General features: G+C 35.2%; 1 long non-coding RNA gene across 1 annotated transcript in view; it reads right to left on the bottom strand.

Annotated features, from left to right (window-relative positions):
* The window catches only part of LOC139075615 (uncharacterized), a 220,518-nt gene that overhangs the window by 11,802 nt on the left and 181,175 nt on the right, over positions 1-27,541 (bottom strand). The window contains exon 2 of the long non-coding RNA XR_011526219.1: positions 23,869-23,985. This is a non-coding gene — a long non-coding RNA (uncharacterized lncRNA). The remainder of the gene's footprint in view (positions 1-23,868; positions 23,986-27,541) is intronic.

Below are 27,541 nucleotides of genomic sequence, written 5' to 3' on the forward strand. Positions count from 1 at the left end.
GTAAAAGAACTAAAGAAAATCATATCTAAAAAATTAAAAGAAAGTACCACAAGAATGACTGACCAAATTGAGAATATCAATAAAGAGATAGAAACAACATTTTCAAACATACCCAAACAGAAATTTTGGGGATGAGAAGTACAATGACTTAAATTAAAAAATTCACTAGAGGGGGTCAATACCAGATTTGAGCTGGGAGAGGAAAGAACCAGCAAATGAGATATAGATCTATAGTGATTCCTCTTTTAATCTGAGTTAACTAAAAGAAAACACAATATAAGAAAAGAAACAGAGCTTCAGAAACCCGTGGGTCACCATCAAGTATAACAACATATGCATAATATTAGGCCCAAGGGAGGAGAGAAAAGGACAGAAAAAATATTTGAAGGAATATATGTATAAAAAGTAAATAAATTGAATTAGCAAGTCAAGATCTTTTCACAAAGGAAAGTCCATGCCCAGATGGCTTCACTGATGAATTTTAGTAAACATTTACAGGAGAATTAATATCAATATTCCACAAACACTTTCAAAAATAGAGAAGAAAGAAAACCTCCAACTCATTCTATTAGGTCGATGTTATTCTGATACCACATTAGAAAAATCCATCACAAGAAAAGAAAACCAGTATCCCCTGTGAGTATAGACAAAAGATCAGAAACAAGACAAAGATATCCTCTCTTCCTCATCTATTTAACATATGTTTTGTGGTTGCCCTTCAGAGGATGAGATTAACCATGCTCACATGTTGAAACAGATAACGCCACACACGTACTGTATTAATTCCATGTGGCTGCTGTAACAAATTACCACAAACATGGTGACTTAGAACAAAAGAAATTTATTCTCTTAGAGTCAGGAGGCCAGAAGTCTGAAATCAGTGTCACTGGATGAAAACCCAGGTGTTGGCAGGCCTATGCTTCCTCCAGCAGCTCTAGAAGAAAGTTTGTTTCTTGCCTCTTCTGACTCCTGGTGGCTGCTGGTGTTACTTGGCTTGTGGTCATATCGCTCGAATCTCTACCTCTGCCTTCACATTGCTTTCTCCTCTGTATATGTTTCTTTCTCTTCTGGCTGGATCAAATCTCTGTCTGGTTCTCTTTAATAAGGATACTTGTGATACCATTTAGCACACACCTGGATAATCCAGGATATTTAGGCCATTTCAGGATTCTTAATCACATCTGTAAAGAGCCTCTTTCCTTAAATGTAATGCTTACAGTTTCCAAGGATTAGGACTTGATATTTTTGTGAGGTCATTATTCAGCCTACTACACACACCAAGAGGGTATGAGGAAATTTATTACCTATTCAGGCTTTCTGGGGTGGGAGGGCAGGCACTAAAGCCAGTTAAAAATGGTCTGAGTGAAAAGAGGGGTAAATGTTTCTGGTTTTTATTGGGGGTGGGGCTGCTGTGAGGGTTCCAGTACAGGCCAGCTTTTGCATGGTTTGATGACCTTCTCTGCCAGTATCAAGGAAGAGACTGCCTGGGCTTTCTTATCAACTTCCCAATTGTTGACCAGAAGAAAATGGGGAATGGTGGGATTTGGAAGCTGTCAGTCGTCAAATATCAAGAATAATGTCAGACTCCAACTCAGCATAGCATTGTAGGTTCTAGCCAGTGAGATCAGGCAACAAAAATAATAAATATTCAGACTGGAAAACAGATTAAAATTGTCTTTATTCACAAGATATTATCCTATATGTAGAAAATTAAGGAACACAACAACAAAAATAAAGAAAACTATGAGAACTAATATACAAGTAGACCAAGGTTACAGGAAACAAGATTAGTATACAAAAATAAATTGTAATTCTATATACAAGCAGTGACCACTCTAAAAAAAATTAAGAATAACATTCCACTTACAATAGCATCAAAAATAATGAAATACTTAGTAATAAATTTAACAAAAAGGTATAGCACTTGTAAACTGACAATTACAAAACTTTGGAGAGACATTCCATGTTCATGGATTAGAAGACTCAGTTTATGTTAAGATGACAATTTTTCCCAAATTGACATACAAATTCAATGTAATACTGATCAAATCATAGTGGGCTTTTTTGCAGAATTGATAAACAGATCCCAAAACTTATTTTAAAAAATGTAAAACATCTAGAACCACCTAGAAAGGCTAAAACAACTTTTTAAAATGAGAACAAAGTTGGAGGACTTTTACTTGAAAATTTCAAAAATTACTCTAAAACTACGCTTGTTAAAACAACATCTTACTGGTGTAGATTTATTGAGAGATTAGGTATATATGTATAGCTATGGAACAAATTGAGAGCACGGTCCATACAAGTAAAAAAGTATAAACTGGGACCTCATCAGAATTAAATACTTTTGCACTTAGAAAGACATCATGAAGAAAATGAAAACATAAGAAACAGACTGGGAGAAAATATTTGCAAAATATGTAATCAATACAAGACTTTCATCCAGAATTTACAAAGAACTCAGAACTCAATCATGAAAAACAAACAACTCAGCTAAAAGGAGGCAAAAAATAATGGAAAGACATTTCACCAAACAAGACATATAACAGCTAATAAGCGCATGAAAGGATGTTTAAGATCACTGGTCACTAGGAAAATTCAAATTAAAACTATAAGATATATCACTACATATCTATTAGAATGGCCAAAATCCCAAACACCAATAATGCCAAATGCTGATGAGGATGCAGAGCAACAGAAATTCTTCTTCACTGGGTGCAGGAATGCAAAATGATACATCCACTTTGAAAGAGAGTTTGGAAGTTTCTTTCAGAATTTAACATACCCTTACCATATGATCCAACAATTGCACTCCATGGTATTTAGCTAAATGAGTTGAAAATTTATGTCCACACAAATATCTGCATATGGATGTTTGTAGCAGCTTTATTCATAATTGCCCAAACCTGGAAGCAACCAAGATGTCCTTCAACAGATGAATGGTTACATAAACTATGATACAACCACACACTGGAATATTATTCAGCACTACAAAGATGTAAACTATCAAGCTACTAAAGTATACGAAAGAATCTTAAATGGATATTGCTAAGTGAAAGAAGCCGATCTAAAAAGGCTTTATATTGTACAATTCCAAATATTTGACATGCTGAAAAAAGCAAACCTTGGGGACAGCAAAATAAAACCAGTGATTGTCCAGGGTTTTCAGGTGGGGGAATGAATGGGTGGAATATAGAGGATTTATCAGGCAGCAAAACTATTCTGTATGATACTATAATGGGTTGGATACTTGTCACTGTAAATTTGTCAAAACTCATATGTTATAGGTTTTTAATTAATATGGTCCTGATATCAGTTCCCCTACATTGAACCCAGCATATATGGGGTTAAAACCAAAAGCACTCATCTCCTTTCCCTGCTTCTTTAGTTACACTCATATATAAATATTTGCTTCTTTAACCTTTGACTCCCCCAGCTGTACAACCAAATAGACGTTACAAATTGTTAGAGCCCAGGCGGGCTCATGCTGAGCTCATACTAAAGTTGTGGCTAATCACAGGTCCTTGAAGTTTATTATGGGGAAACTGATGTCTAGGGAATAGCAAGAAGCTGAAGCTTCCCAGGCCCCAGCTCCTTGGCTTCCTGGCACCAAAACCCACCATCCACCATGGAGGCAGACAACCAAGGATACCCACCTGCAGATTCTCTTATCTCACCAGGTCAAATACTGGCTAGTGGGAAATGCTCACCAGCAAGATCACAGGTTCCCCCTTCATACAAGCAGCAAACCTTTGAAACCCTTTACTCATTTCTTAACTGGGAGCCAGCAGTTCCTAAGGCATTAGCTGGCTGGTACTCCCTTTGCCTGGCAAAGAAAACAATAAAACTGCTTTTTTCCTTTTCACCCCAAACTGTTCTCATTATTAAAATTGGCACCAAGTTCAGCGACTGAACTCTCAGTGACACAAAGAATTTCAACACCAAGAATGAACCATAATGTAAACTATGAACTTTGGGTGATAACGATGTGTAAATGTCAGTCCATATCTTGTAACAAATGCACCACTCTGCTGTGGCATATTGACAATGGGGGAGGCTGTACATGTGTGAGGGGGAAAAACAAAGCATAAAAAATAAAGTTTACCCATCCAGCATGTAAGGAACTTAGAAGTCACCACTCTATCTGAACAAGTAAAAAGCTGAACAAACTGCAGAAATCAACAAATCTTGATTAGTTAGAGAAATGAAATCACAGGACAAATCATTATGCAAAAATTGGCAAAACAGAAAACAGGAAAAACAGGCAGATGCAAAAAATCACAACTTACTAGGGCAAAGGCCTATGAGCAAAACCCTTCACGGGAACCACTGCCAGGATAGGAAAAACTACAATAGAACTGACTAACTGCTAGAGGCTCAGTCTGGACAAATCTGAGAATTAAAATCTCCATGAAGACCCCATTACAGGGAGTCCCCACACTTGTGACTTTCATCTTCTGGAGCTCTGCTAGATTCTCACAGTGAATATTGAAGAAAAATCCGCTTGTGCTTCCTGCAAGGGGAGAGAGAAAAATAACCCTTTTGAAACACAATTGCATTCCAGTCTTCTTAACAAGGCCCGCCCTCAGGAGAAACTGTTTTACTAGAACCTAAACTGCTAGGGTTTTAGGAGAGCCTAATACACCCAGGGGAAGGAAAATACCAAATTCCAACTGGTTCTAGCCTTCCACATGGGGGAAAGGATATACTCAACTCCAGTTCACTCTCATCTTCCTTGTTGGAGAAGAGAAGTACCCAGCTCCAGCCATCCTGTCTATAGCCACTCTATAGCCATCCTGTCCCACCAGAGAAAAAGACCTGACAAGTGCTGGTGAAGTTCACAATCCATGGGTACTAGCTCACCAGAAGACTGAGTTCTTTTCTCAGGCTACAGAATGCTTCTCCTCCCTCGACACCTTATGACTGATATCGAACCTGAAGTGAGTTCACTCACCTGTTGCACAGCACAGCAAACCAATTTCTGGCACCAGGTGTGGTGGAAGAAAGTAGGAATTTTATTATTGCACAGCACTGAGCAAGGAGAGAAGGCAGCTAATGCTGAAATCCCAAACTCCTCGAAAAGCTAAAAGGAAGGGTTTTTATTTGGGGTTTTAGGTAGGGGAAGGGGAGCATAAGGCCTTGCTTGTCAGAGCTTTCCCACCAGCCTGTCTTTGGCCTTGAGACTACTTGCAGAGAGGAGGGAGCCCATGACCTTGCTGGTCAGCTGCTTTCCCACTAGCCTGTATCTCTTTGTGGGGAGGAGATAATGAATCCAGGTGCTTGTCCTTGGAGGTGTCTGTCTCCATGGATGTTAGTGGATTCTGGAGCCAGGAAGCCAGGGAGTAAGCAGGGAAGGAGTGTTTTGGTTTTAACCCCATATATGCTGGGTTTAATGTAGGGAAACTGATATCAGGGTTGGTATCACCACTACATCACTAAAGGTGTATTTACTGGATTTGCTTAAATCCAGTGCATCAGGTCTGGATTTTAGAAAAATATTACAAAACACACTAAAAGGCAAAGAACACAGCTTGAAGAGGCTGAACAAACATTAGAACCAGAGTCAGATATGGCAAGGATGTTGGAATTATAGGACCAGAAATTTAAAACTATTATGATTAACATGCTAAAGCTCTAATGGAAAAAGTAGACAATGTGCAAGAACAGATGGATAATATAAGCATAGAGAGAAACATTCTAAGAAAAAACACTGCAACAGAAATGAAGAATGCCTTTGATGAGCTTTAGTAGACTAGACATAGCTGAGGAAAGAATCTATGAGGTTGAAGATATGACAACAGAAACTTTCAAAACTGGAAAGCAAAAAGAAAAGACTGATAAAAACAGAACAGAATATCCAACAGCTGTGAATGAACTACAAAAGCTGTAACATATGTGTAATGGGAATACCAAAAGGAGCTGAAACAGAGGAAGGAACAGAAGAAATATTTGACTCAATAATGACTGTGAATTTTTCCCAAATTAATGTCAAACATCAAACCATAAATCCAGGGAGCTCAGAGAATACCAACCAGGATAAACACCAAAAACACTACCTATGCATATCCTATTCAAACTTAAGAAAATCAAAGACAAAGAAAAACTCCTGAAAGAAGTCAGAGGAAAACAACAACTTACCTATAAGGAACAAAGATAAAAATTACATCCAACTTTTTCTTGGAAATCATGAATGCAAGACTAGAGTGGAGTGACAGTGTTGAAAGAAAAAATCACCAACCTAGAATTTTCTACCCTGTGATATTACCCTTCAAAAGTGAATGAGAAATAAAGACTTTCTCAGACAATTAAAAATTGAGGAAATTTGGGGCCGGCCCAGTGGCACAGCAGTTAAGTGCGCATGTTCTGCTTTGGCAGCCCAGGGTTTGCCAGTTCAGATCCCGGGTATGGACATGGCACCACTTGGCACACCATGCTGTGGTGGGCGTCCCACATATAAAAGGTAGAGGAAGATGGGCTTGATGTTAGCTTGGGGCCAGTCTTCCTCAGCAAAATAAAGGAGGATTGGCAGCAGTTGGCTCAGGGCTAAACTTCCTCAAAAAAAAAAAAATTGAGGAAATTTGTTGCAAATAATCTTGCCTTATAAGAAATGCTGAAAGAAGTTCCTTATAAAGAAGGAAAAAGAGATAAGTAAGAAATTCAGATCTACATAAATAAAGGAAGAACATCAGAGAAAGAATAAGTGAGGATAAAAACTTTTATTTCTCTTATTCTCAATTGGTCAAACATAATTTGTTCAAAAATAATAGTTGCAACAATGTATTCTATTATATATGCTCATGTATAGGTGAAATGACAATAATCAAACAAGGGACAGGAGGCAGGAATTAGGAATATTTTATTATAAGGTTTTTGCACCACCTGTGAAGCAGTACAGTGTTATTGAAAGTGGACTTGGAATAATTGTAAATAGAAATTGCAAACTCTAGGGTAACTACTAAAACAGTTAAAAAGATACAATTGCTATGCTAAGAAAGGAGAGAAAATAGAATCATAAAAAATGTTCAACAAAAGCCACAGAAGGCAGATAAAATGTGGAAGACAAAAATAGGAACAAAGAACAAGGGAAACAAACAGAAAACAGTAACAAATATGGTAGATATTAATCCAGCTATATCAATAATCACTTTGAACATCAATGGCCGAATACTCCAATAAAAAACATAGATTGTCAAAGTAGATAAAAAAAATGTCTCAACTATATGTTGTCTATCCAAAATACCCCTAAAAATAAATGCACACATAGATTAAAAGTAAAGGGATGGAGGGGTTGGCCCCATGGCCTAGTGGTTAAGTTCCTCATGCTCCACTTCAGTGGCCTGGGTTTGCAGGTTCAGATCCTGGGCATGGACCTACACCACTTGTCAGCCATGCTATGGTGATGGCCTACATATAAAGTACAGGAAGATTGGCACAGATGTTAGCTCAGGGCTAATCTTCCTCAAGCAAGAAAAGAGGGAGATTGACAACAGATTTTGGCTCATGGCTAATCTTCCTCTGCAAAAACAAAAACAGTAAAGGAAGGAGAAAGATATATTCTGCTAATAGTAATCAGGAAACCTATATTAATTTGGTAGAACAGACTTAAGAGCGAGGAAAACTATCAGGCGTAAAGAGAGGCATTTCATAACGATAAAGGTGTCTTATCCAAGAAGACATAAGAATCCTTAATGTGTGTGTGTCTTACAGCAGGACATCAAAATATGTGAGAAAAAAACTCATAGAACTATAAGGAGAAATAAATAAACCTACTATTATAACTGGAATGTTTAAAATCTCTCTATTAGAAATAGATCCAGCAGGCAGAAAATCAGTAAGGATATAGTTGAACTCAATAGCGACATCAATCAACTGGATATAGCTGACATCCATAGACTGCTTCATCCAAAAATAAAAGATTACACATTCAACTCAAGATGACATGGAACATTCAACAAAATAGACCACACTCTGGGCCATGAAACAGACTTTAACCTATTTAAAAGAATAGAAATCATACAATGTCTTGTCTCACACCATAAAGGAATTAAATGAGAAATCAATAAGAGAAAAATACCTGGAAAATCCCCAAACACTTGAAGATTAGACAATACACCTCTAAATAACACATGGATCAAAAGAGAAATTTTGAAATATTTTGAAGTAAATGAAGATGAAATACGACTTACTCAAATTTGTGGGATGTAGTGAAAGCAGTGAGTAGAGGGTCATTTATAGCATTGAATGTATGTACTAGAAAAGAAGGGAGATCTAAAATCAATAGAATAAGCTTCCATCTTAGGAAACAAGAAGAAGGAGAAGGAAGAGAACAAGGAGGAGGAGAGGAAGAAGGGGGAGGAAAGAAGGGGGAGAGGAAGGAGGAGAAAATAGAAGAGAAGAAATAGTAAGAATTAGAGAAGAAATTAATGAAATTGAAAACAGGAAATAAACAGAGAAAATCAACAAATTTAAAAGCTGGTTCTTTGAAAAGATCAGTGAAATTGGTATGCCTATTGCCAGGCTAACTAAGGAAAAAAGAGAGAGGAGACAAATTACTAATATCAAAAATGAAAGATGGAACATCTCTACAGATCTCATGGAAATGAAAAGGATAATAAAGGGATACTATGAACAATTCTCTACCCCCAAATTTGATAATCTAGATGAAAGGAAACAACTCCTCCAAAGATACAAGCTGCCAAAACTCATACAAGAAGAAATAGATGATCTGAGTAGGCCTATTCAATAAATTGAATCAATAATCAATAAATTTCCAAAACAAAAAGTACCCGGCACAGCTGGATTCGCCAGTGAATTCTACCAAATATTTAAGGAAGAAATTTATCCAATTTGCTGCAATTTCTTTCAAAGATAGAACCACAGGGACTACTTCCACGTTCCATAACATAATTCAGCCAAGCATGTCCTTCTCTGCTTCTGTCTGTGGTTTTCTTTGAAGTTGTCACTTCTGAACAAATGTTGCATGGAAGGTGATAATGGGAGAAGGAAGTTGGAAGAGAGGCACCACACTGGCTGTTTTATTATAGCTGCTTCTTTTTCTCGTTTGTGCCTATTGTGGATTATGAGCTATCATCCAGGCTGCAGGAAATTAATATCTCTGTATCTTCTTCAAACTATCTTATTTGTATTATCTTAAGCAAAAATGCATAGATGATCCTCATTTCAACTCTACAGGTCTTGCATCTCTCAAATTTTTACAATAGGTTGGCTATGAATTTTAGTTTCCATTGCTGTTTTTCTTTATGCCTGTATTAACTTGGTATTTTATTGCGATGTCTAGAGAGCCTACATCAAGACACATGAGCAAAATATGGTTTAAGTTAGAATTCCTGGTTCAACTTAGGATTTAAATCAGTTCATTTTCTTTTAAACCATGCATTTCAGTCTCAAAGACTTAGTATATTACTATTCTTTGAACTTGTACTCTTATTTTAAACAAAATATAGCAGCTAAAACTATTAAAAAGTAATGTTACTGGAACTTTCATAAAGTAAAGATGTATCTATTAATTTATCTTTTGGGCAAATCCAGATTTCCATACAGTATGGTATTAAAGAAATTATCCATTATAGTAGTTTGTTTTTCTCTATATTGTGGAAAACATTTATTCTTTTAATTTTCAATTTCATCCAAAATTGCTGTTAATTTGTTGGGCCTCTACCTCCGTTTCCCTTCCTGGTGAAGTTCTCTGTTCTACTTATTCTGTTCTATCCTTGGGTTAACTTGCTCTTTTTTTCTTCTTTTAATGTGCTGGAAGCCTTCCTGCCAATTTGCAAGGAAGCAACATTCTTTGTTGAATCCCCTTCGAATGAGAAAAGCAAGCTTCTAAACTAAGAAAGATCAAATCAGCATAAAGTGTTAGTACACTATTATGTTCTAAGGCAATGAACCTATCTATCACTAAGAAACACAGTCAAAAAACACCTGGAACTATTTCTTCTTCAATAGTATGCAGAAGCTATATTTAACAGCAACACTTAAAATAATAAATTTTGTGTTTTCTTTTTACTGTTGCAGATTCAAAATATTCAATAAATTGCTGGAAGACCTAAAAATCACAGGTGAGAAAGGGAGTGGAGGGGAGATCATTCCACAGTTTGACCAATCAGCAAAATAATACACCTAGGTGCCTTAAATATTATATAATAACTTCAAAATTTATCAAGACTTTTTAAAAGGAGCAAAACCGTACAAGAGGCGTTTGTTTTTATTTCCCTTTCTCTATATATCAGAGTGAAATCAGCTGCAACTTATTAGTTATGAGATAAAGCACACATTTCATATATTCAAAGTCAATATACAATATACATTTTGAATGTTTTCCATTGTAGACTTTAAAAGGAGAAATATAAGTACTAATTCATTTATAATTCCCTGATGTAAATATGAAAAAAAGTCTTTTTTTTTACGTTCTAGATTTCCAATTATTTTAAATACTTGATTTACTTTTCCTTAAGGGCCAAGAATAATTCTATCAGGGCACAATGATGGCTGTTTTTAATTGCTCAGTTACTCTATCCAATGATCCAACTTTGGCTTCAGGTTGCTATAGCAATTAAAACGGGAAAACTGGCAACAAAGCCTAATAACCCTTCATTCAATCCATTATGTATGGTTACAGCAAACCAAAAAGCTTCCTACGGGTTCTGAAACGGATGCATCACCTTTGCAGATAATTAAGCGTTTTGGTGGGAATTTGTGCAAAAACCTGATATACAATTAGACAAATATGTTCACATATCATGTTTCATTGGAGTTTGTATGAGCCTACATGCTTGTCAATGGGTCCTGATCCTAAATGCTTTTATGCCTGATTAATTGTCAATATCAGGCAGGAGCTTGCTCATTAGCTCTTTGCAGGACCCATTTTAGATTGCAATGAGCTTCATTTAGAGATGATATGCTAACTGTTAATAAACGGAATTGAATTTTTGTCCTGTGTGAAAAGACCCTGTTGAAAAAATATGTATGAAAATCTTCCAAGAGCACTGAATAAATTCAGATTATTCTCTGTTATAAAATTTGCTGCTATATTGTCTATGTTCGCTTAGTTAAATTAAAACTTTGTGTTTCCTCTTTATTTTATACATTATGTTTTCAATCTATTTGGTACCTCCCAGAGATATACTGATACGTTCAACTAATATCACTTCTATATATAATGAAATTTATTTTAAGATTCATTGGATCTTAGTAATTAACTTTTTAGGTGGAAATTGAATTGAAATAGGCCACATTTACTATAAAAATGTATATTTTAAACCATTAATCAAAACTATAACAAGGCACCTTGATCAGTATTTTTCCTTTAAATTTGTTAAAACTGTTAGAAGGCCCAATAGTGGCCCTGCTTTATGTTGAATATATGTGGAACGTGACTATGGGGTTAGGAAAAATTCCTCACAAGCACAGAGGGAGGTCATGTTAATAGGTATGGCCAAGTTAGCTCAAGCAAGAGGACTCAGAAATGGGTTATGCTCAAAACTTTTCCTAATTCATAATTTTCAGATCATAATCTTTTGTCTTTTTTTACTTTCTTTTCTTTGTTTTTTTTTTTTTTTTTGTATGAAGCCAGACATGGACTAAACTTTGTGGTAAAGAAGACTATCCTCTCAATAATCACAAGTTAAAATAAAGTTGAAATTTTTTAAATTACCAAAGCACTACTAAGAATAGTTATTTTATTAAGCTCACACCTACACACTAAAAATAGACTAAGTTCACTAAATAATCTATTGCTATTCTCATCTTACCTAAAGTAAGAGAATTAAAATTTAAAAATGTGATAAAATACTTTTAGTTTGAAGCTCCTATAAGAAAGAAAAGAATGGTGACAAGGCATAGAATTTTGTTTCAGAAAACAGTTGCAAATATACTAATTAAGGAGTCAACATTAGAAATAATTATATATATTTAAGGATACAACATTAGAAACAATTATCTGTATTCAATAATCATCTCTAATCATAAAAAATAAAGATGATAACCATCATTAAGTACAACAGAATCTTTTCCTATTTTTTAAGTCTTTAAGACCTTGGAGATTCTACTGAAAGATATGGTAAAATATTAAAGAGAATTCCAATTATCTCACATGCACAATAAAAAGACTTCATGAGTAGATAGTAGTGACAGAACATTCCTACTGGCATTTAGAGGATAATCAAAGATTTTACAGACAAATCATTCATGTGGGTAAAGGTAAACTTCCTCGTTCAGTGCTTTTTTATGGTTTATCACCATAAAAATCTCACGAAATAATAGAATTTTCTTATTTGGTTAAAATTTACGAAATAACATGGATACATTCATGGAGAGGAGAGCATACTTTCTGATTGGTAGTTTATGTTCAAATGACCCACAGACTATATTTCTTTTTGTGTTTTTTTTAAAAGGAAGTCCAGGAGATAAAGAATTTTAAATTATCATAGAAAGATCCAAACGCAGGGTTCTGGAGTATCTGTGTTTCTCTAATAATTTGTATTTTTCTCATTATTTAATGATTTAAGGAATTCTGTGACAGTTTCACCAACAGCCAAGGTTAAATTAATTATATATTAATTTGAATCACATGTTAAGATAAATATACATGAAAATATTGCGTTGTGCCCATTTCCAAATACATGTCATAACAATAACCTGACACATTCTTTGAAAGTAAAATGAGAGTTCACAACAGAATCTGAAATATGCTTATTGGAAAATAGAGCTTCAGAAAGCTTTGAAGTAGTAATACTGTCTCGTCAAGTGGAATGTAAATTCCCTACTCAAAAATATGTTAAGTTTGATTCCTAAAGTAATGAGATCCTTCTGTCCATTCAAGAGATTCCCTTGAAGTGTATGATGCTCTCTCACCAACTGGAGGTCAGGTCTCAATTCACCTTTCCAATAATCACAACTTTTCTTTCAGAGACCTATTCACTGAAAATTGTAGTAATTGCTGTTTTCTGAACATACAACAGGCATTTTCTCTTCTGTGCCTTTTCTTATGAATATCTAGAAAAATAACCCGTATAGTGGATGTGAAGTTGTGTCTCCTTGTTTTTTTAATTGGCACTTCCCTAAGGAGTGATATGTTTGCAGCTTTTCATGTGATTACTAGCCATCCATTTACCTTCTTCGAGGAAATATCTATCCAACTATTTTACCCATTTTTAACCTGGGTTATTTGGTTTTTATTATTGAATTATAAAGTGTTCTTTATATATTCTGGAAACAAGCCCTTTTTCAAATATGTTATTTGCAAATATTTCCTCCAAGTTTGTGTCCTGTCAGTTATTTTCTTGATCGTGTCTTTAAAAGCTTAATTTTTTAAATTTTGGTTAATTCCAATTTGTCTTTCTTCTTTGTTTTATGGATTGTGGTTTGGGTGTCTGTATTTTTCCCTAAACCAAGGTCACAAAGATTTCCTCCCCAAGTTTTATGGGGCTGGCTTTTGTTATTAGGTCTGATTCATTTTTGAGTTACTTGTGTATGATGGGATGTGAGAGTCTATATTAATCTTTTGACATGTGGACATCCAATTGTCCCTGTACTATTTATACCAAAGACTATCCTTTCTTCATTGAATTGCCTTGACACCTTTGTTGAAAATCAATTGGCCATAAATGTAAGTGCTTATTCCAGGACTCTCAATTCTGTACCATTGATCCATGTGTCTATCCTCACACCAATAGCACTCTGTCTTGCTTACTGTAGCTTTATAGTAATTTTGGAAATAGGAAGTGTAAGCCCTCCAACTTTATTCTTCTCTTTCAAAGTTATTTTCGCTACTCTAGGTCCTTTGCAATTCTTTATAAATTTTAGGAACAGCTTGTCAATTTTTGTAAAAAAAAAACTTTCTGAGATTTTGATATGACGTGTTAAATCTATAAATCAGTTTAGAGAAGTGACATCATAAAAATGTTGATTTTTCAATAAAAAAATATGCAATGTCTCTTCATTTAGGGAAATCCTCTTTAATGTCTCACGGCGTTGTTTTGTGGTTTTCAGCGTATAAAAGTCTTGATCTTCTTTTGTTAAATTTATTTCTAAACATTTTATTTTTCTTGATAATTTTGTGAATGGAATTGTATTATTAATTTCATTTTTGGATTGTTTGTTACTAATTTATAGAAGTACAATTGCCTTTGTTTATTGATCCCTTAGGGGCAACCGTGCTGACCTCCTTCATTAAGTTTTACTGTGGATTGCTTAGGATTCTTTTACATATATGTTGATATCATCTGTATGTAAAGACAGTTGTACTTAATGCTTTCCTATACAGATATATTTAATTTCTATGATTATTATTATTTGCCTTTTCACACTGGCTAACTTCAATTAAAATGTTAAATAGAAGTGATGTGTACTGAAATCCTGGCTTTGTTCCCATCTTACAGGGAACACATGCAATCTTCACCATTAAGTGTCATGTTAGCTGTAGGTTTTATGAAGATATCTTTAACAAGCTGAGGAAATTGCCTTCTTTAAGTTTCTTGAGAGTTTTTATCATAAATGTGTGTTAAATTTTGTCAAATGATTTTTCTGTATCTATTATGTGGGCTGAATCATTATTTTCAGATGTTAAAACAACTTTGAATAATATATGCTCAATAAAATCACCTTTAATATCTAGAATAATTTAGCACACTTAAAATCATTGCTTATAGGCGATTATTTCTTTTACCAGCTGTTAAGACCACTTCTGACTCAAGGAAATGCTGGACTTTAATCCTTTAATCCTGAATTTTGGACATTTTCAGAAACAGACATCTTTTGTGGCTTAGTGTTATATCGTTAAGGAGTGAGAAGGGTTTCCTTTTTTGTGTGTGTGGTAAAATGTATGTAACATAAAATTTACCTATAAACTATTTTTAAGTGTATAATCCAGTGGCATTAAGTATGTTCACAAAGTTGTGCAACCATCAGCACTATCCATTTCCAGAATATTTTCATCAAACCAAACAGGAACGATGTGCCCACTAAATGAAACTACCCGTTAGTGCTTCCCCGCAGTCCCTGATAACCTGTATTTTACTTTCTCCCTCTGTTTGCCTGCTTTAGGTACTTCATTCATATAAGAGGAATCATACAATATTTGTCCTTTCATATCTGTCTTACTTCACTTAGCATAATGTTTTCAAGGCTCATCCACGATGTAGCATGTATTAGAATTTCATTCTTTTTTAAAACTGAGTAATATGCCGTGGTATGTATGTAGTACATTTTTTTTTATCCGTTCACCTGTTGGTGAACATTTGGGCTGCCTGCACCTTTTGACTATTGTGAATAATGTTGCTATGAACATCAGTGTACATGTTTCTGTTTGAGTCCCTGCTTTTAATTATTTTGGGTATATACCTAGAAGTGGAATTAATGGATAATATGATACTTCAAGTTTTCACTTTTTGAGGAACATTTTGAGGAATGTTTTCCACAGCAGCTATACCATTTTCCATTAGCACCAACATTGCATGAGGGCTTCAATTTGCTCACATTGTCTCCAACATTCGTTATTTCTTGTTTGTTTTTTTATTAGCCATCCTAATGGGTGTGAAGTTGTATCTCATTGTCATTTGAATTTGCATTTGCTCATGACTCATGATGTTAAGCATCTTTTTATGTGCTTGTGGTCCATTTGTATATCTTCTTTGGAGAAATGTCTATTTTAGTCCTTTTTTTTTTTTTTTTTCTTTGTTGAGTTGTAGGAGTTATTTATGTATTCTGGGAATTAATCTCTTATTAGATGTATGACTTGCAAATACTTTCTCCCATTCTATAGATTGTCTATTCATTCCTTTGATACACAAACATTTTACATTTTGATAAAGTCCAACTTATCTACTTTTCCTTTTGCTGCCTGTGCTTTTGGTATCATACCCAAGAAATCACTGGCAAATCCAATGTCATAAATTTTTGCCTCTATATTTTCTTCCCTCTATGTTCATATATATATTTAGGTCTTATGTTTAGGTGTTTGATTTATTTTGAGTTAATTTTTGTATCTGGTATAAAGTACAGGTCCAACTTTATTCTTTTTCGTGGATATTCAGATTTGCCAGTGTCATTTGTTAAAAAGAATGCCCTTTCTCCATTGAATGGTCTTGATACCCTTATTGAAAGTAATATTTCTGGGATCTCTATTTTATTCCATTTGTCTGTATATCTGTCCTTATGCCAGTATCACATTGTTTTAATAATGGTAGGGTTGTAGTACATTTTGAAATTTGGAAGTGTGATTCCTCCAACTTTGTTCTTTTTCGAGATTGTTTTGGCTATTTGAGGTTCCTTGAGATTCCATATAAATTTTAGGACAGGTTTTTCTATTTCTGCAAAACAATGTTCTTGGAATTTTGACGAGATTGAATTGAATCTGTAGACCTCTTTGGGTAGTGCTGTCACCTTAACAATATTATCTTCCAATCCATGAACATGAGATGTTTTTCCATGTATTGGTGTCTAATCTTTCAGTAATATTTTTTCATTTTCAGTGTAGAAGTCCTTTTGTTTCCATGTTTAAATTTATTTTTAAGTATTTTATTCTTTTTGATGCTATTGTAAATAAAATTGTCTTAACTTTCTTTTCAGATGGTTCATTGTTAGCGTATAGAAACAGAACTGCTTTTTGTGTGTTGATTTTGTATCTTGCAAGTTGATGAATTTCTTTATTAAGTTCAAACTTTTTTTGTGAAATCTTTACAGTTTTCTACATAAAAGATCATGTCATCTGTGAACAAAGATAACTTTACTTTTTTCTTTCCAATTTGGACACCTTTTATTTCTTTCTCTTGCCTATTGCTTTGACTAGAACTTTCAACACTATGTTGAATAAAAGTGACAAAGGCAAGCATTCTTGTCTTATTTCTGATCTTAGAGGGAAAATTTTTGTCTTTCATCACTGAGTATGATGTTAACTGTGGGGTTTTTATATATGGACTTTATTTTGTTGAGAAATTTTCCTTCTATTCCTAGTTTGTTGAGTGTTTTTATCAAGAAAGGATGTTGAATTTCGTCGAATATTTTTTATGCATCAATTGAGACTATCAAACGTTTTTGTTCCCTTTATTCTACTAATTCTTTTTCTAGTTCCTTAAGGTATAGAGTTATATTATTGACTTGAGACATATTTCTTTTTTGGATATATGCATTTACTATTATGAATTTCCCTCTTAGTATCACTTTTGCTGCATCCCATAAGGTTTGCTATGCTGTGTTTTTGTCTCAAAGTATTTTCTAATTTTTCTTTGATCAGTTGGTTGTTTAAAGGTGTTATGTTTAATTCCCACGTTTGGGAATTTTCCAAATTTTTTATTGATTTCTGCCTTTATTTCATTTTGATGAGAAATGCTACTCTCTATGATTTCAATCTTTTAAAATTCATTAAGACTTGTTTGTTTCCTAACTTATGTTCTCTACTGGAGAATGTTTCATATGCACATGAGAAAAATGTGTATTCTGCTGTTGTTGGGTGGAATGATTTTATGTGTCTGTTAGGTCCAATTGGTTTATTGGTTTATAGTCAAGTCCTCTAATTCCTTATTGATCTTTTGTCTGATTGCTCTTTCTATTATTGAAATTAGGAGTATTGAAGTCTCCAACTACTTTCATAGAAATTTCTATTTCTCCCTCCAAATCTGTCAGTGTTGCATCATATATATTGTGGCTATGATACTTGGTGCATATAAGTTTATGATAATTATATCTTCTTGGTGAATTGACATTTTAATCATTATTTAATGTCCTTTATCTGTTGTAACCGTTTTTGATTTAAATTCTATTTTATCTTGTTTTAGCATAGCTACCTCAGCTCTCTTTTAATTATTATTGAAATTGAATATCTTTTTCCATCCTTTCACTTTGAGATTATCTGTGTCTTAGATCTAAAGTCAGTTTCTTGAAGACAGCTTATAATTGGACCATATTTTCCATCCATTCTGCCAATCTATGATTTTTGATTGGAGAGTTTATTCCATTTATGTGTAAAGTAAGTACTTATAAGGAAGGGCTTCTGCCATTTGCTATTTGTTTTCTGTATGTCTTCTACCTTTTTTAGCCTTGATTTCCTCCATTACTGATTCTTTTGTGTTTAGTGGATTTTTTGTAGTGACATATTTTGTTCTATTTTTATTTCCTTTTGGGTATGTTCTATAGCTGTTTTATTTGTGGTTGTCATGAGGATTACATACAACATCCTAAAGTTATAACTATTTAATTTGAATTAATACCAAGTTAACCTCAATTTCATACATAACTCTACACCTAAAAGTTCCAGCGTCCTCTTATAGTATTGATGTCACAAATTATGTATTTATATGTCATGTGACTAACAACATAGATTTATAATTATTTTTTATATCTTTGTCTTTTAAATCCTGTAGAAAATTAAAAGTTTGAGTTACAAACCAAAGTCATAATAATATTGGCTTTTTCGCTTGCGCGTAAATGTACCTTTACCAGAGAACTTTACATCTTCATACTGCTTCAAGTTACCATCTACTCTTTTTCACTGCAACCCAAAGGACTCCTTTTAGCACTTCTTGTAGAGCTGGTCTCATAGTAATGAACAACCTCAGCTTTTTTTTTTTTTTAAATCTGGGGATGTCTTAATTTCTCCCTCATTTTTGCAGGACAGTTTTTCCAGATACAGAATTCTCAATTGAGAGGCTTTTTTTCTTTTTCTCTTTCAGCGCTTTAAATATATCATCCCACGCCTGCTTACTTCCAGGTTTCTGATGAACAATTGGCTGATAATCCTACTAAGGATCCCTTATACATGTCAAATCACTTCTCTATTACTGCATTTAAGATTCTATATTGTCTTCAGCTTTCAACAGTTTGATTGTAATTTGTCTCAGTTAGGTTCTCTTTGGGTTTATTCTACTTGGAATTCATTGAGTTTATTTGATTTGTAGATTCATATCTTTGTTCCTGTTTGAGAAGAATGTGGTCATAGTTTTCTTTTTAAGCTAGGATGAATTTTTTGTTTGTTGTTTTTTTTTTTTGCTGGGAAAGATTTACCCTGGGCTAGCATCTATTGCCAATCTTCCTCTCTCTCTCTTTTTTTTTTCTCCCCAAAGCCCCAGTACATAATTGCATATTCTAGCTGTAAGTCTTTCTAGTTCTTCTATGTGAGCCGCCACCACAGCATGGCTACTGACAGATGAATGGTGTGGTTCTGTGCCCAGGAACTGAACTCAGGCTGCCAAAGCAGAGCACACCAAACTTTAACCACTAGGACATCAGGGCTGGTTCCATAGTTTTTTCAAATAATCTTTTTTCTCCTTTCTTTCTCCCTTCTTCTGGTTCTCCTATTTTGTATGTTAGTCAGCTTGATGGTTTCCCACAATTCCCTTATGCTCTGTTCACTTTTGTTCATTCTTTTTTCTTTTCTGCACATTAGATTCAATAACTTTAATAGTCCTATCTTCAAGTTTGCCAGTTCTTTTGCATATTTGCTGTTGAACCCTTCTAGTAAAGTTTTTATTTCAGTTACTGTACTTTTCAGCTGCAGAATTTCTGTGTGGTCTCTTTTTATAATTTCTATCTGTTTGTTGAAATTCTCATTTTGTTCATATATCATGTTCTGGATTTCCTTTGTTCTTTGTCCACGTTTTCCCTTATCTGTTTGAGCATATTTAAGCTAGTTGTTTCAAAGTTTTTGTTTATTAAGTCCGGTATCTGGGCTACCTTAGGGACAATCAATTATTTTGTTCCCTTGAATGAACCAAAATCTGTTTGTTTGTATGCTTTGTGATTTTTTTTGTTGAAAATTGGTATTTGATTTTTATAATGTTGTAACTCAGATTGTCTCCATTCCCTAGAGTTTTCTGTTTTTTGTTTGTTGTTATTGTTGTTTTGATTATTGATGACTATTGTAGTCCATTTTGGGGGAAACTTTTCCAAACTATTTTTTAAACGACTATTCCTTGATGTGCGTCTTCACTGCCTCTGTTCCTTTAGCTGCGTTCAGCAAATGTTTTGACAGAGATTTCCTTGAATTCCAGGATCTGAAAGAGACAAATGAACACACATGCACACACGAAAAGAGGACAATACCTCTCACAGTGTTTACAGACTAGCTCTATGTGGATATATTCCTTCATGATTAACTAGGCTTGCTATGAGCCTAGAGATCAGCTGAGCTTAAGTTCTTTTCTGGAATTTTGAGCATGTGTCTTGCCTGATCACACACATGACTTTCTAAACTCTGCTGTACATGCAATTGCTTTTGCCTGTCCTAATTTCCCAAAGATTCTTACCTCAGTTTTGCCTCTGGGCTTTAGTCAGCATATTGTAGATCTCCTCCCAGAATCTCCTGCTCTAGGCATCTGTGGAGTTGTGGTCCACTTGTAGCTTTTACGAGCAAAGCTGGTTGCTTTTCCTACCTATATTCTAAGCTTTGTGAGATAGAGATGAGTAAGTCAGTTATTCAAGTACCCCCCACCCAGGTTAGAATGAAGATACAGAGTAATTTGCAAATAAGATCTGCTCTGCTTCCTTCAGTCCAAGGAGAGGAATTGGTAACCAGGCTTCCATTGCTGAAGATCAAAACTGCTGTGTGCTGGGGAGAGGTGAGGGAATGGAGAGCAAAAATATTGCAAAACTTTCTTAACATTTTGAAGATGGCTTTTTCTTGATTGAACATTTGCTTGATTGTTGTAAACCTTTGATTGCATTCCAGAGCTCCTACAATGTTAGTTCACGCGCTTTCTGGTTGTTTTTGTTTGTTTCTGTTTGGGGAACAAGCGCATGGAGTTTCCTAGTCAATGATTTTGCTGACATCACTCTCCCAATAATTCATGTTTTGACATGTCTAGAAACCTTTTATTTATTCCCTTGTTATCTTCTGAGACCTCTAAGAGAGGCCCAACATCTCCATAATCAAGTTCAACATTTCATGGCCATTTCTTTTTGTTTTTCATTGTTACTAGCCGTTTCCAGTGATTACCTAAAGTTATTTATAAGTTGCCAATCTTTAAACTTCAACAACTATGGAATAAGTTCATTAGTTTGTCTTTCCATAAACACATTTTTGATGGGCATTTCCTGGGACTAAGGATGTAAGTATTCTTTCACTATTTATTAATTGAGTTCAGGTAATATACCGGTGGGATTTTATGTGGTTCTCTCTAAATTCTGATTTTTTCCCCCATAACCTGCTATTCTTTTGCTGTGATTTCCATTCCAACTTTTATTTCTCTAATTATTTTAAGCATTATTTTATACTCATTTATAGAATATGATATTAATTTTGGTATTTGAGTATATCAAGTCTCCTATTCGTTGCATCTGCTGGTTCTCTCACTGCTGGTACCTTTCCTTATGTAGTTTGTATCTTTAAATCATGAGCTCATCCTTAGCAGCACTATTTTTTCACAGATTAACTGGATATCCTGAGTCGTGGAATTTTATTATAGACACTTTTGTCTTTGCTTCTTCTGGATCTCTTGGGATATACAGCTTAAAATACCCACATGCAAAGCATCTCAAGTTAAAATGAATTCCAGCCCCACCAACTGAGTGTGGCATAGATTTAGCATTTTTATTTCTCATAGAAAACATTTTCACATCAAAGATTTGAAAAAGAAAAGCTTATTTTCTTCTACTATGTGATGGTGGAGTGGATATTTTATTTGCCCTTTTTATGAAGTGGACAAAACTTCTGAAATCCTAATTTTATGCAGGAGGTCTCATTTGCAAATCCCTACAATTTTTTTCAACCGAATGAAGTTCCAATGTTTTTTCTTGTTTTCTCTTCATTTCTCAAGTTTCAATTTCTATTCCAAACAGTTGAAGGGCATTTCCCATGAGAAGTCTTTTCATTTCATTGATTAATTACATCTCACAAAAAGCAAAAAATTTGTATACACTCCAGACATAGTTGAATAATGTCAGACTAGAACAGTCAGCAAATCTTCACTTTGTGCAATTTCAGAGATTTTATCCAAAGCTAATGAATGAATACAATTCATTTTTAAAATGAATCAGGCAGACAAATATGCATTATTTAAAGTAATACTTTCTCTATATCTAGATACATCTTAGCTAATACACAAATAATTATATTATTTAATATTATTACTTTATGATTTACCTTACTGGCCATGCACATCTATACACAGAGATGTTTAGAAAAGGTTATGAGCGAAGGGCTTCTTCAAAGTTTTCCTAAACTCTTTTATCCCTTATTCTCACTGAAAGGAGTAATATGTCTCCAAAAATTAGGACCTCTTTTCCATGTATTCCATTTACTGAAACTACTTGGACATTTCATTTTATTTTTCTACTTAGTGTCCTGTGATATCATACAGCATCAAATATTTATTTTAACCAGGAACGTTTGTGTGTGTGTAGCTCTGTCTGTTTCTATCTCCCTTTCTATATACATGGATAGCACAAGTGACAAATATTGACCATCACTTTTAAACCTATATGTCCTACATTGCACATTTCTCCTTGTATGAGGATAGTAGGGGATTATTTTGTGGCCATTAAAATTATTGTAACATCCACATAAAGGACCTTACATGAAGTTCCAGGAGATGTTATCTGCATATGTAGGATTTTACCTCACAGAAGTTCCACGTGCTATCAGCCATCTATTTTGATTCCCTTCCTGGTGATTATACCGTTGGATAGCTCAATGGTAGAAAATGGTATAATTATATCTTTGTGATTTCCCTTTACCAAATTTAATTGAAATCTCCATTTTGTTGATATTTAAAGTTGCTAAGCCTCTGATTGAATGTTGTAGAAAAAAACTACAATTGCTGAATTTGTCGTTGCTAAGAACACATCAACCAGCTGAATTAAATAACTCATGGTAAGTATTCAATAAACGTGTGTGTGTGTGTGTCTGAGTTTATCAAGATTCTTCTTTCTTGTTCACATGCCCAGTGTAAATGGCTCTTGGGATTGTGTAATTTTCTATAAGTCAATATTGCCAATACTGAATGGTTTTCAGCTACAATTGGTACAGGACTTTTTCTGAGACAGACCTTCTTTCCCATTTCTTTTAGTTGGGAGAAATGAACCTAGGGGTAAGTAAAGGACAGAGGAATACTGGTTTAATTCTAGGGGCATGACGAATAGGGCCAAGGGGTTTCACACAAATGTGACCTGTTCTCATTGCATTTTTTTCTGACTCTGAGTTTTTGTCACACTTGTATATCACATAATCACATTTCACCAACTTTAATCATGCTCAAACCACACACACACACACACACACACCCACCATTAAAAGTGTGGGTGCCTTTTCAGTACAGATAAGTACTGTGATGCTCCACATGTCACAATTCTTAAAATAGAGAATTACTTGGGACTCTAACTTTTTATTCTTTACCTTGCTCCTATCCTTCCTCCCCAAGGAATTTGAGAGACTACTTTTTAACATGGAGGCTCAGTAATGAATTTGAGTTGCCATTATTACAAACTTCTTTTTAAATGTGCTAAGGTAGTAAGACTCTTGACTACTGTTTGTGAGCAGGTTTTGGTGTGACTGATTTTGGGGTTTATCTTACAGTTTATGGCATCCCTTCCTGAGCTTCAAGCAGGATTCTGCCATTATGCACCAAACGAAAGATTTTATTCTTTTAGAATAAATATGATTTTACACTAAGGGGCTTTTTTCATCATAGTCTGTAGTTTAGGAGATTGAGGCCGGAGTAGATGCTGTCCAACACATGGGCTCTAGATGTGAGGATAGCAAAATAGTTTTGTTTCCAAAGAATTCTTTATGTAAACTGTAGCTTTGTAGATTTGGTTCTAGCTGGAACAATAGCCGAGGTAAGATAATTCGGCCTTTACAGCCAGGGTGGAAAGCTGAATCAGTCTGGCTCTTCATATTAGGCAATACATGAAACCCACCTGGGGATCTTGGGAAAGTCTGTTCCACACTCCCACTATGCTCCGTTTTGTTTTTCTTATCCCACTGCCAAACCTCCGTGAACTTCCAAGGACATTCAATCTCTCCAGTTTTCCCACCTGTAATGAAATATACAAGTGCAAGAGCCCCATTAAAAGAATTCAAGTACAATTGCTCTTGACCATTAAGTTTCAACCAGTTGAAAATCCGGTTTCAACCAGTTGAAAATCCGGTTAAGCGGTCTCATCAGAGCTGGTCACTGAACCACAAATCTGGAAGCAATTTTTTTTCCTCATAAATGCCATTCCGTATAGGCTCTTGGATGTTGTCAAATATAAATTATCAAAGGAAAACAAAGCAATAGCATGTGCTTGACAATGAATGTCCCGTGGGCTCATGTTATACCCACATGTCAATAAGAGAGCCTTTTATAGCAATGTTTCCATGGCTGGTCTTAGTCCATCATTTTCCCTAGCTGCACAGGACTTGAGCATGCTTCCACGGACACTGCCACACAATTACTAGAGTATAATTCCAATTGCATTGCTTTTTATATTTTTAAGCAAAGTTGGAAATCAGAAATACAACCTATGAGGCCAGGTTTATGTTCATACAGACTTTTAAAAGTGTAAGGTTTCAGGAATGGTTTTACAGGAATCATTAACTTTTTAAAAGGCACCAGTTTCCTTCTGTCATTAATGATATGCGTAACAGTTTAATGTAATGCTACTTTTAATTATCACAGCCCTTTCTTTTAAATATCAAATTTCCCTCTCTAAACTGTCCTGCACTCTCTTTAGAGTCTCATCTGTCACTGGAAATGCCATCACTTTATTCCTTTTTTAGTTGCACTGACAGGCCCACTCTTATCCCAAGCTTTATCTCTTTTTCCATCCTTTATTGTACTACAAAGATCCCTTTTTCATAGTTTACAGCTGTATCCGCTTTCCACACGTGGCAAATGATTGCCTCGGTAAAGGTATTTTCTGTTTCAATCTTACATTTTCCCAAGGGAGAACAAAAGGGACAAGCTTTCTGGAGTTGGTTTCACTGAGAAAATTGTTTAGAATTGCCTCATTCCTCAGCAGATTAACGAATGCATACAATCCCAGCTTAAGTGCTATTGTACTGCACAATTTGTCCATTATACTTTGTCCTTTCCATTTAGAAAACCCCTCACCAATTAAAGTAATACAGCCTTCCAATACCTGCTCCCAATTAAATCTGAGCTGTATTACCTGCCCCGATGCAGCTGGTCACAGATTCCTACCACTTACTCTCATTCATTAGGCCTGTTCATTATCAAGGGGATGGTGGCAGGAATTCAAGCCACTGCCTTTCTTTTTGGGCTCACCAAAATTATCAGCTTTGCACCCAAGGCCCCAATAAGGACAGGATTAAGTAGAAGGAGAAGGAATTCATACAGTAGCAAACTTGCATTGTTTCTGCTCTGCTCATGTCCTCTCTACCTCAACACATCAAAAAGATACAGTACAGGTACAAAAGAACACTCATCTTAATTAAAGGATCACATTGCCCTCCCTTTCCAGCCTGAAGCGTACCCCCAGCTTTGTTCCTCTGTCTTTACTGCCCTCCCCCTTCAAGTCCTTTCTCCAAGACCACAGTGAGACCCACAAAGAAAGCCTCTGAAAGTGACCAAGAAGCCCACTTACTGAGAGCTTTGCCATTTAAGAGCAGGGTTTTCTAGCTTCAGGCTGGACTCCATTTTTGAGAAGTGCTATTTTTCTATCCAAGGCTTAAAGCGACCCTGAGAAAGGAGGAGGGTGTGGAGGGAGGGGAGGTACTGGGAGCTGTGATTTAATTACTAATGTGGCATTATTGTGTTAGTGGAGTCTCCCCAATAAATTTAATCTATTAAGAACAATAAACAAAAATATACAACCAACACTCTACTTTCATTTTGAAGAAGGAAATACAGCTTTCCCAATACTCCTTGGGAACTCCTGCAGTTTTCTGTCATGAATGTTGACCAGAAAAAAAAAAAATCAGTAGGGGGACATGCCACAGATGGAAAAAGATCACAGATTAAAGAGGGGAAGTGTATTAAAAAGCACTAGAGAGAAAACACAAACTAGCTGCCAGGGGTAGCAAAAGTCAGGTCTTGAGACTATGGGGCAAAGCAAAAATTATGAAGTGCTGAACAAGAAGTGCTCCCTCAGCCCCGAAGACACCAAACCTGAGAGGTGACTCCAGCATGGGTGGCCCTTGAGGGCAGGAGGGTTTCACTTTCATAGGAGGACTCAGAGCAAATCCCACCCATCTTGACTGGAGAGAAGAGAGTGAGGTCCTGCACCAAAATGTCCCTTTAAAAAGCATTTAATTAAGAGATGGAATTAATATATAGCCTCTCCTGAATTCGTGCATAACCACTCATCCTTTAGTAACATTTTTAAAGGGACTTCAACCACCTCGTGCCTCTAATGAGCAGGCACCGTGGGGAAATCCTGATCCTAGAAAAACTCTGGACATTCACAAAGGAACAGATATATGGTGGGTGGATAATCAGTGAAAATCCATCCTAAGCAATCTTGGGATCAATTTTAAGTCTTTATTGTATACATACAAATCTTATCAATGAACAGCACCGTATGCATATCCATGGCTTTTTTTTTTCTTAAGGGGGGAGGTTGTATATTAATGTTTTCCTCTCAATTAACTTCTAGGCAATTTTCCCAGCTAAATGCATAACATCTTTGGCAAGATGCCAAACAAAACCTTAAGACCCAACACTAAATTCTGCACTTATACAGGCAGCTTAGATTTTCACGCGGTGAACTGGAAGAATGCCAGCAACTCCCACTATAAACTCAGCAGTGGGAAAGCTATATATTTTTTTATCAAGAAACTCTACTTTAGATTTCCAAGACCACTTGAAGATTGTACTATTTTAATGTGCCTTTTAGACAAAATAAAAGAAAGATTTAACCTGCTATTAAATTAACCCAATTAGCTATTTATTCCATGTAACCCTACACTTTGGATGATGTTAAATCAAATAAACTGGCAGCCAATGAATTTTTTTAGTAAATTATGGAAATTACGAGATGCATTCTAGACAATAAGTTCTTGTGTCTTTTTCCTTATCCGTTTCATTCTGACAAGATTATCAGAATACTTATCTTTTTTCTAATTTCTTTTTTTATATACAAAATGGAGTTACACAGGATACAATGGGGCTGAGGGGCTGAGGGGCTGAGTAGAGGCTGGGGGAATTAACAAGTAAAGGAAAACTAATCAAATAGAAATTTACACAACAGTCATTCTTTAGAAGGCGTGCCATCAATCCTTCAAACTTTGCTTTTTGGTGTGCTTTTACTTGTACATTCCATTCAACACATGTGTTCTTCCAATAATGTAGTACTTTTCAAAGGACTAACTGTGGTCAGGCTGCTTTGGATCTCAGTCAAGCTTTGTTGATGTTAAATTTAGAACGAAACTCTACGAGTTTGAGTTCATGTCCAGTGGGATCTACAAGTTGAGGTAAAAAACACTTTTGAGAACTTGTATAGTGTCTGATAAACCTCTTTCAGCACTAAAAAGCTTTTGGAAAACAACATTTTGACGATAAAGAGGCAGTGAACCTGAAACATATGGATTAAGTTTCCCCTGAAATACTCAGGGGTTTAAAAATTAAGGGGAAAGTGCTTGGCCAAA

The sequence above is a fragment of the Equus przewalskii genome, chromosome 14 (genome assembly GCF_037783145.1).
Source record: "Equus przewalskii isolate Varuska chromosome 14, EquPr2, whole genome shotgun sequence".
NCBI lineage: Eukaryota > Metazoa > Chordata > Mammalia > Perissodactyla > Equidae > Equus > Equus przewalskii.